The sequence below is a fragment of the Ovis aries genome, chromosome 3 (assembly GCF_016772045.2).
Source record: "Ovis aries strain OAR_USU_Benz2616 breed Rambouillet chromosome 3, ARS-UI_Ramb_v3.0, whole genome shotgun sequence".
NCBI lineage: Eukaryota > Metazoa > Chordata > Mammalia > Artiodactyla > Bovidae > Ovis > Ovis aries.
Genome location: NC_056056.1, coordinates 95705488 through 95717199, shown reverse-complemented (window position 1 = coordinate 95717199; position 11712 = coordinate 95705488).

Here is an 11712-nt window from a genome sequence, read left to right as displayed (position 1 = left end):
GTGAATTATCATTTGAAAAAATGTATGCAAAAGGACTCCAGAGGCAGCAGCCTCGGTGCTGGCGGATTTGTTCCTTTTATGCTGCACTTGCATAAACAAAACTCACACCAGGCCTTATAAGCTGCCCAGAGTGAGGCCAGATGGAGCTCTGCTCCTGGAGAGAGAACCATACCAAGAATGGCAGTGGGCCGCCTCCCTCCGCACCTCCCTACTTAGGCCCTGCTGCCCGCCACCCCAGGGCAGTGTCCCCAAAATGGATGCAATTGTGCCTGGTCTGGTGCAAGCCCAGGTCAGCTGAAAACCAGAGGGAAGTGCCATCCCCACTGGGAAAGCAATCCCGTGTACTCTCCTCACCTGTTGCCCCTCACACACGCTCCTAACCCCTGGGCTGAGTCACCTGTGGGCCCAGAACAGCATGAGCCTCTTCTGAAACCTCTGTCTCCTTCCCTGATTCCCTCTGCCAGTCCCTGGACCTTGGGAACTCAGCCTGGACCTGGAGGGACACCCAACAAGACCCGCTCCACCTACCAAGGGCCGCGAGCTTGTAGACCTGTCCACAGTCCTGGGCTTCCCGCTCTTCTCACATCCTCTTCCTGAGTAGCCGCTTCATTTCCAAGCCAGCAGCTAGAGCTCTGTGGCAATTACTCTCCCTGCCATATTCCCACCGTCCCAACGCCTCATGCCCGACCCAGACTAAGAGTACCGACTGCCTGTTGGACGTCCGTGCCCAGATGACCCTCCAAAATGGAATCCTCGTTCCCTCCTGTCAATGTTGCTGTGACAACTGGGCTCCCTACTTCAGAGTCCTTCCTCTCAGTCCTTTAAGCTAGTAAGTGCCTCGCCCTCCCTCATGCCCACACCCACCCAGGCATCTTTCTGGTGCCCCTTCCCCTTGGAAATGCTCTGCCTCTTCCCTGCCACCCCCGTGGGCCCCCACCCTGCTTCAGGCTCTGGTCCTGCCCAGCACAGCTTCCTGACTGGCCTTCCTGACTCTGCCCCACCTTAAAACCCACCAGTTCCCCGAGTGTGGTCCCCAGGCTGACTGGAAGGCAGCGACTGCATGACCTGGGCCATGTTAGAAATGCAGACCCTCAGGTGTCACCCAGCAGGACCGAATCAGAAACACTGGGGGTACAGCTCTGTCTTTCACAAGCCTCTTCCCTCCCACCCAGATGCCCACGGTTCCTACCCGTCACCAGAAGAAATGTGCGTTGCATACCTGCTTACGTTGTCCTGGGCCCCCAGGTGACTCAGCCCCAAAGTTAGGGGCTTGTGTGAGGGGCAGCAGGGGAGGAGGGCACACGGGGTTGTTTTCCAGGGTGTGGACGCCGTTGCCCTTTGGCTTTTAGCTGACGTGGGCTTGCACCAGACCAGGCACAACTGCATCCATTTTGGAGACACTGCGTGGAGTGTCCAGTGGTTTTGGGGGTCCTGGCACAACGGCTGGTATAGGTCTGTATTGCTCACTAATTAAGGACTGAGGCAGGCAGAGGTGTGGGTAAGGAGTGGCCGCTGCTGAGAGGACCCAGAGGAAAGACTAGGGAAGGCTTTGCATGGAGACCTGGGATTGTCCCCGGCATAGAAGGGACACTGTAGCCATCATGAGGTGTACTTTCTTATTTTTGACCACTGGCCTGAGTGCCTAATGCCAGGTCTAAATTCCAGGCCCCCGGGAAGATTCCCTGAGCCTTTCAGGTCCCTGGAAAAGCCCTCGTTGTGGATGGTGGGGCACGAGGGCAGCAGATGGGATGGGCGCTGTCCAACAAGGACACGGTGCTGCCAGTCCCGACTGGGGGACAGCTCAGCGCCAGCGCCAGGCCGTGCGCTCCCCGCTAGTCTCCCTCCCTGGGCAGCGACAGAGCCTGAGTCTCCTCTGACTGGATTGGGGTCTAATGGAGGCGTTTGTTCTCTTCACAGTATCAGGGTTGGCTTCATTCTCTTCTAATCATTTCGAACTGTGACTTGGGTGAAAGTTCATACCTTGATCGCCACAATCAGTTTATAAGCAATGAAGAACCTATAATCAAAGGGAACTGGTTGTGAGTCTGGGTCCAAACAGTCCAGAGTTCAGAGAAGACTATCTGAATAAACTGAAGCCTGTTGGAAATACTTAGGCTGGAGTTTGCCTTGACTTTGATAGAGAGAAAGGGTGGAGGAGGCAGGAGGCCAAGCCAGCTGTCGGAGGTGCTCAGTTTTATTTTATTTTTTTATAGTACGAAGATTCCCACCCTTAAACAGCTACTTCTTTCTTTCCCTTGGTTTCAAAAATAATGCAAAAAATTCAAAGAACACAAAAATGTGTGTTTTAGAAGGCAACTGCCTCCAAAAATCTCATACAGACCTGAGTCAGAGACGGTTCTAATATGCTTTCCATATGATGTATATTCTTTCAGTCTTCTTCCAGATTTTTTCTTCCATTTTTATGTTACTTTATAAAAATGGGATTATGTTATAACATACATTTTTGCAACTGTTCTGAAACTTGCCATGTTCTCTTAATAACACTCTTGGATGGCTGTCCAAATCAGTTTATAGATTTTTTAAAACCCTGACATAGTTTTTCATAGTAGGGATATACTGTAAAAATTTTAACCAGTATTCTGATTCATAGGTTCTTGAGTCATTTCCAATTTTTCACTTATGCCAACATTGCTGCAGTTTATAAAACTTTATATATTGTGCCTTTGTATGCATGTATAATATATCTACATGGTTCATTTCCTACAGTGGAATTGTCTGATCAAGCAAGGAACATTTAAAATATTGACAGATATGGCCAAATTGTCTTCCAAAAAGGTGGTACTAGTTTACACTCTTGCCAATAAGATATGAGACCACTTCCTTCACACTCTTTCAGACCCTGAGTATCAGTGGTTTTTTGTCCATTACATCAGTTTGTTACCTTCGGAAACACAAATTTTCATGTGGCTCACCACCTTAGAATTGGTTAAGTTTTCCCCCTAATTATAAAAGTAATGCATGCAATTTTTTTTTAAAAAAGGAAAATATGGAAACAGGTGTTTGCATCTTAAGATGTTTCTTTTGGTGGACAGTTGGCCAACTGAGCATCTCTGCTTCTCTTGCTCTCTTTGTGCCCAAAAGAACCATGTGGCAATGAACCATCTTTTAAACTTTTCCTAATCCAAAAGGAGAAACTTAGCATCTTCTTGTTTTGAAATTAAGATTTAAAATTATTTGGTAAACAATGAGAATAGACCCATTTATTAATCTTTTGGGGGGAACCTTTCTCTGAGAAAGATCATATCTTTGTCTATTTTTTTTATTGTATGGTTTGTCTTTATTTTCTTGAGTTTTAAGAGTTCTTGGTATATTTCAATAGTGATACCATTAGCCTTTTGTTTATCACAAGAGCTGCAATTATTTTCCCACCAGTTTAACTTTTATTTATCTACCTTTTGGCTTTATCTGGTAGCATTTGCCTTATTGGAATTTAATGTAAAGTCTTTCCTTTTTGCTGTCTGTGTTTCATTATATTCTTAGTTCTTCTATTTTTTATTTTTAATTATGGTAAAATACACATAACATAAAATTAGCCATTTTAAGTGTTTACTTCATTATTAAGCATGCTCACTTTGTTGTGCAATCTCCAGAACAATTCCATCTTGCAGAACTGAAACTCTGTATCCATTAAGCCACAGCTCCCCGCTTCCCCTGATAGTCACCATTCCACTTTCTGTCCAGATTTGACAACCCTGGAATCACAGTATATGTCTTTTGGGGACTGGTTTATTTCAGTTAGCACAATGTCTTCAGGGTTTGTCCATGTTGTAGCATGTATCGGAATGTTCTTTCTTTTTAAGGCTGAGTAATATTCCATTGCATGTATGTACCTCATTTTGTTTCACTGGGAGATAAGTTTTTTTCCACTTCTTGGTTATTGTGAATCAGTTCAGTTCAGTCGCTCAGTCGTGTCCGACTCTTTGAGACCCCATGAATCGCAGCACGCCAGGCCTCCCTGTCTATCACCAACTCCTGGAGTTCACTCAGATTCACATCCATCGAGTCAGTGATGCCATCCAGCCATCTCATCCTCGGTCGTCCCCTTCTCCTCCTGCCCCCAATCCCTCCCAGCATCAGAGTCTTTTCCAATGAGTCAACTCTTTGCATGAGGTGGCCAAAGTACTGGAGTTTCAGCTTTAGCATCATTCCTTCCAAAGAACACCCAGGGCTGATCTCCTTCAGAATGGACTGGTTGGATCTCCTTGCAGTCCAAGGGACTCTCAAGAGTCTTCTCCAACACCACACTTCAAAAGCATCAATTCTTCGGCGCTCAGCCTTCTTCACAGTCCAACTCTCACATCCATACATGACTAGTGGAAAAACCATAGCCTTGACTAGACGGACCTTTGTCGGCAAAGTAATGTCTCTTCTTTTGAATATGCTATCTAGGTTGCTCATAACTTTTCTTCCAAGGAGTAAACGTCTTTTAATTTCATGGCTGCAGTCACCATCTGCAGTGATTTTGGAGCCCAAAAAAATAAGGTCTGACACTGTTTCCACTGTTTCCCCATCTATTTCCCATGAAGTGATGGGACCAGATGCCATGATCTTCGTTTTCTGAATGTTGAGCTTTAAGCCAACTTTTTCACTCTTCTCTTTCACTTTCATCAAGAAGCTTTTTAGTTCCTCTTCACTTTCTGCCATAAGGGTGGTGTCATCTACATATCTGAGGTTATTGATATTTCTCCCAGCAATCTTGATTCCAGCTTGTTTCTTCTAGTCCAGCGTTTCACATGATGTACTCTGCGTAGAAGTTAAATAAGCAGGGTGACAATATACAGCCTTGACATACTCCTTTTCCTGTTTGGAACCAGTCTGTTGTTCCATGTGCAGTTCGAACTGTTGCTTCCTGACCTGCATACAGATTTCTCAAGAGGCAGGTCAGGTGGTCTGTATTCCCATCTCTTTCAGGATTTTCCACAGTTTCTTGTGATCCACACAGTCAAAGGCTTTGGCATAGTCAATAAAGCAGAAATAGATGTTTTTCTGGAACTTGCTTGCTTTCTCCATGATCCAGCAGATGTTCGCAATTTGATCTCTGGTTCCTCTGCCTTTTCTAAAACCAGCTTGAACATCAGGAAGTTCATGGTTCATGTATTGCTGAAGCCTGGCTTGGAGAATTTTGAGCATTACTTTACTAGCATGTGAGATGAGTGCAATTGTTTGGTAGTTTGAGCATTCTTTGGCATTGCCTTTCTTTGGGATTGGAATGAAAACTGACCTTTTCCAGTCCTGTGGCCATTGCTGAGTTTTCCAAATTTGCTGGCATATTGAGTGCAGCACTTTCACAGCATCATCTTTCAGGATTTGAAATAGCTCCACTGGAATTCCATCACCTCCACCAGCTTTGTTCGTAGTGATGCTTTCTAAGGCCCACTTGACTTCACATTCCAGGATGTCTGGCTCTAGATGAGTGATCACACCATCGTGATTATCTGGGTTGTGAAGATCCTTTTTGTACAGTTCTTCTGTGTATTCTTGCCATCTCTTCTTAATATCTTTTGCTTCTGTTAGGTCCATACCATTTCTGTCCTTTATCGAGCCCATCTTTGCATGAAATGTTCCCTTGGTATCTCTAATTTTCTTGAAGAGATCTCTAGTCTTTCCCATTCTGTTGTTTTCCTCTGTTTCTTTGCATTGATCACTGAAGAAGGCTTTCTTATCTCTTCTTGCTATTCTTTGGAACTCTGCATTCAGATGCTTATATCTTTCCTTTTCTCCTTGGCTTTTCGCCTCTCTTCTTTTCACAGCTATTTGTAAGGCCTCCCCAGACAGCCATTTTGCTTTTTTGCATTTCTTTTCCATGTGGATGGTCTTGATCCCTGTCTCCTGTACAATGTCACGAACCTCATTCCATAGTTCATCAGGCACTCTGTCTATCAGATCTGGTTCCTCTGAATACTGCTGCTATAAACATGAGTGTACAAACACTCGTCTGAGACCCTGCTTTTGATTCTTTTGGGTGCATACTCAGAAGTGAAATTGTTGGACCACATGATAATCCTATTTTTAACTTTTTCAGGAACTGATACACTATTTTTCACAGCAGTTACATCATTTTATATTCCCACCAACTGTACACAAGAGTTCTAATTTTTCCACGTCATCACCAACACTTTTTGATAGTGGTCATCCTGATGGATGTAAAATGGTATATCACTGTGTGTATGTTTTTAAAAATTAAATAGACTATTTCTTAGAGTAGTTTAGGCTTATAGAAAAATTGAGCAGAGAGTACAGAGATTTTCCATATATGCCCTATCCCTACTCATGCATAGCTTTCCCCACTAGCAACATCCCCCACCAGACTAGTACGTGTGTTAAAATTGATGAACCTGCAATGACATGTCATTGACACCCGAAGTCCATAGTTTATATTAGACTTCACTTTAGGTGTTGTGTGTTCTCTAAGTTTTGACGAACATATAACATCATCATATATATATATATATATATATATATATACAATATATATACATCATCATAGTATCATACAAGACAGAATCCCTGTCCTAAAAATCCTCTGTGCTACACCTGTTCATCCCTCCCCACCCTCCAACCCCTGGCAATCACCAATCCTTTCACTGTCTCCATAGTTTTGCCTTTTCCAAAACGTCATTTCGTTTGTGTTGTACAGCAGGTAACCTTTTAAGACTGGCTTCGTTCACTTAGTCACATGCGTTTAAGGTTCCTTCATGTCTTTTTATGGTTTGATAGCTGATTTTTCAGTAGTGAATAATATCGCATTATCTGAATGTACCACAGTTTATCGATTCACCTATTGAAAGACATCTTGATGCTTCCAAGTTTTGTCAGTTATAAACAAAGCTGCTTTATAAACATCATTGAGCAGGTTTTTGTGTGGATATAATGTTTTCAGCTCATTTGATTAAATACCAGGAGTGTGATGGCTGGATCACATGGTGAGAGTGTGTTTACTTTTGTAAGAAATTTCAAACTGCCTTCCAAAGTGGCTGTACCATTTTGTATTCTCACTAGTAATGAATGAGAGAGAGCCTGTTGCTCACATCACTGTGGTTCTGATTTACATGTGAGCACTTCTTTTTAATGTCAAAAATGTCTCCTGTTTCACAGTTGTTGATCTCTTAATTTCTTTGAAGGAAGGAAACTACAAATATCATTTTTTCATACATTCTTTAAAATAAAATTTTGTCATTTTTGTCAAAAATAGAAATTTGTTAGCTTTCTTCTGATTTAAAAAGAATTAAAAACATTTCAAGAAAAAGATGTCTGAAATGAAAAATAAAAATCCCACCATACAGATAACCATTATGAACCAAACCTTTTACAGACATTTTTCAATACAAATACACATTTATTCTACTGTACACACTGCTTTATATACTACATAATTTATTTCACTTTTTATTATCTTTCATTTGTCAGCTCTAGGAAGGCAATAATTTTATTTCTTTTTTGCTCATCTCTGTAACCCCCATGACTACAGGAGGGCCTGACACATGTGGGCACTCAAGAAACATCAAAGAAATAAACAAGTTCCACTTTTAATCACTTAACAAAATGTCTTGGAATTTTTTTTTCCTGTGTCCATAAATTTAGACTTTCATCATCTGTTTTATTGGCTGCAAATATTTCAATGTATTTATCAAATCAATCCTTTACTGATTGCTTGTAACAACTAGCTCCCACTTTGTCACTATTCTATATAATACTGTGATGAATATGCTTTTACTTGTTTGTATACATATGGGATTATCTCCTTAGATTATTCCAAAAGGAGAAGTTTCTTGGTTAAATAGAATACACATTTTAATTAAAAATCATTTTCCTAAGCCAGAGCTCCTGAAAGTAACTGCAGTTTATTCTCCGTCTTAGGTATGAGAATGCGTATTTTCTTAGAACCTAACTGGAGCGCATCAACCCCTTTTTTTTTTTTCCAGTGGCTTACCCAGTTTTAATTATATCAGAAATTGCATCATCTTCTGCTTGTTTACGACTCAGATATTTTTTGAATCAAACAACCAAGGGGAGCCAAATAGCTTTTACTCCTACTCTTAGAGTGTATTCTATACTGTAGCTATTTTCCAATGTATTTCTTTAAGTTTAATCTTTTTGAAAAGCTCTATTTTAATTTTGTTTTTACATATAAACATTTATTTTTAATGCTAAGTCTCAAATCCAGGCATTTTTGAGCACCCTAATTACATACTCCTACAGTATCTAGTCCACATCCTAGAAGTATTATTTTCTGTTAATTATTCACTCTGTACAGTTAGAAAGAGAAAGGACAAGGGAAGAGATGGTCTAGAAAGGCCAGTCAATCCAGTTGCTATCTTCCTTGGCTTTTAAATTTATAGTAAAGGCTCAGAGAAGTCCTAGAGTACAGTAAACATTCAGAATTTCCCAACTGATTTACCCTTAGAACATTTCTTAAAAGCATGTCTTTTAAAATATTGCAGGATAGAGTTCTACAGATGATCCGCTTGAAAAATACAGTTAGTTGTGGAGTCCTGGTCTGGGTTTGAATCACAGCTCTGCCCCCTACTATTAACTTTAGGCAAGCTTTAATTTTCTCATCAATAAACAGTGTTTCTTCCTACGACTGTTTTGAGGATTAAATGAAATCGTGTGTGTAAAGCTTCTGGTGTATGGTAAGGGTTCTGTGGCAACTATCAGTAAACGGAAGCTGCGCCCTTACCATTTCAGGGCTCTCACCTCATCAGGTTATTTATCAAACTCTACCATTGATTTCATCAAGAACTATGTCCCACTCATCATCTAGATCACGTGGAATAGATTTGGGATATTCCTAAAACTGATACCAACGGAGAAGGCAATGGCAACCCACCCCAGTACTCTTGCCTGGAAAATCCCATGAACGGGGGAGCCTGGTGGGCTGCTGTCTATGGGGTCGCATAGAGTCAGACATGACTGAAGTGACTTAGCAGCGGCAGCAGCAGCAGATACCAAACATTTTTCGGTTTGTATCATTTCTGCAGATGACTTGTCTACTTAATGTGTTAATTTCTTAATTGCATTTTGGGTGTTAGCTTGCAGTTATCCTCTTGTGCTATCTATAACTTACATTTTTGTTGTTGTTTAGCCGCTAAGTCATGTCCAAATCTTTTGGGACCCTGTGGACTGTAGCCTGCCAGGCTCCTCTGTCCATGTGATTTCCCAGACAAGAATACTGGAGTGTTTTGCCATTTTTTCTCCAGGGGATCTTCCTGACCCTGGGATCGAACCTGCATTTCCTGCATTGGCAGGTGGATTCTTTACTTACCTTTCAGTAAGCTAAGTGGCCAGTTATACTAATGCCCTTGTATTTTGTTTTGCCCTTTTAATCATTAGCTTCTAGATTTAGTATTAAAGCCTCTTTGGGACCAGAATTTGGTTTACCACTTCTAATACTTGGTATCTTTCTTCTCCAAACATGTTATTGAATTTTTGTCAGCACACATATTTTACTGATTGTCAGGATGCTTTTGCACTGACTTACATTCCCTCAATTTTTATTCCATTTTCTGTCTTTTTTTTTTTTTTTTAGTGATCCCAATATGGTGACTTTTGGGTTCTTAGAGCTCATTCTTCAGTGGTAGCCCTAGTGTCTCATAGATAGGGAGGTATACTGGCCCACTTTGGGCCTCTTTAGGTGCTGTGAGGATCAAAATCCAGAACACTGATTTATGTCCACTCACACTAAACTGACTGGTTCCCTGGCCATATTAGCAGTTGAGTGATTGATATTCTATTCCATATGTTATTAATATTTAGCAGTAAGTATAACCTACTAAGAAGCCTAGAATAATGCTAATAAATTTTCTTTATTAGCAAGAATTTTCTTTAAAACCAAGATAATATGGTTCTGCATCTGGATCAGGGGCTGACAAACTGCAGCCTTCAAGTTGGCCACCTGTTTTTGCAAACATCATCTTCTTGGAATGTGGCCATTCCCATGTTTATACAATGTCTCTGGCTGTTCTGTGGTGCCACAGAAGCTGACTGGCTTCCACAGAGACCAAGCGGCCTGCAAGCCTAGAGTATTTATGGTCTGGCCCTTCAAGACACAGTTCACCAACCCTTGATCCAGATATCAGAAGTGGCCAGATAATCATGGTTTTACAGCAAGGAGAGTTGGATGAGTTTAAGAGATAGTATAATCAAACTATGCCTGAAACCTCCTTCACCATTCTAGAATTATACTTGAATTCACTAGAATTCTTGAGTCCTGTTAGATCTTGGTTTGGAGCTCTCTTTTTAAAAACCTTTCTTTATGGTCTTTGCTTCAAAGTCTATTTTGTCTAAGTATTGTGACCCCTGCTTCCTTGTCATTTTCATTTGCATGAATTATCTTTCTTCATCCCTTCACTTTCAATCTATGTGTATCCTTTGCCCTAAAGTGGGTCTCTTGTAGACACCATATTGTCGGCTCTTGGTTGTGGTTGTTGTTGTTGTTGTTTAATCCAATCTGTCACTCTGTGTCTTTTAACTGGAGCATTTAGCCCATTGTTATTTAAGGTAATTTTTAAATTTTTATTTTTATTTATTTGGCTGCACCAGATTTTAACTGTGGCACATTATATCTTTAGTTGCAGCAGGTAGGATCTATTTCCCTGGCCAGGGATCGAACCTGGGTCCCCTGAATTGGCAACACAGAGTCTTAGCCACTGGGCCATCAGAGAAGTCCCCGAGGTAATTATCGATAGATATGTATTTTTTGCCATTTTAAACCTAGTTTACCAGCTGATTTTATATTTCTTCTTGTTTCTTTTTCCTTGTGTGATTTGATGATTTTCTTTTGCATTCTGCTTGTGTTCTCTTCTTTTTCGTTTTTGTGAATGTGTTGTGTGTTTTTGATCTGTGGTTATCCTGTTTTTCAAGTATGTTAACCCGTTATTACATCTACTTCCTTCAGACTGATAGTCATGTAGGCTCAAGCACATTCTAAAATATATACATAAATGTACATAAATGTACATTTTCTTACTCTCACCCACCATGGTTTATGATTTTGATGTCCTCTTTTACATTTTCATGTTTGTCCTTCTGCTATTCATTCTGGTTATCATCACTTTCACAAATTAAACTTTTAAAAAAAATCTGTACACTGGCTTATTTAAGTGATTTACTTTCCAACTGTGATTTTCTCTTTTCTTTAGATTCTTGTTTCTTTTCTATTTGGAGAAGACCTTTCAATATTTCTTTTATGATAGGTTTAGTATTGTGGTATTCTTTTAGTTTTTGCTTATCTTAGAAATTCTTTCTCTCTCCTTCTATTCTAAATGACAGTCTTGCTGGGTAGAGTATCCTAGATTCCTTTCAGGACTTTAAATCCATCTTCCCTTCTGGTCTGCAACATTTCTGAAGAGAAATCAGCTGAGAGCCTCGTGGGGGTTCCCGTAATTAACTGTTTTTCTCTTGCTGCCTTTAGAGTCTTCTTTAACTTTTGCCATTTTAACTACAATACGTCTTGATGTAGATCTGCTTGGGTTCATCTTGTTTGAGATCCTCTGTGCTTCTTATACCTGGATACCTGTTTCCTTCTTTAGGTTTGGGAAGTTTTCAGTCATAATTTCTTCAAATATGTTTTGATCCCTTTTCTCCTTCTAGGACCCTTATTATGCATAGATTGTCATGCTTTATATTATCCCATAGGACTTTTATACCACTTTCATTTGTCTTTTTTTCTATTCTTCCAGATCACTTTTT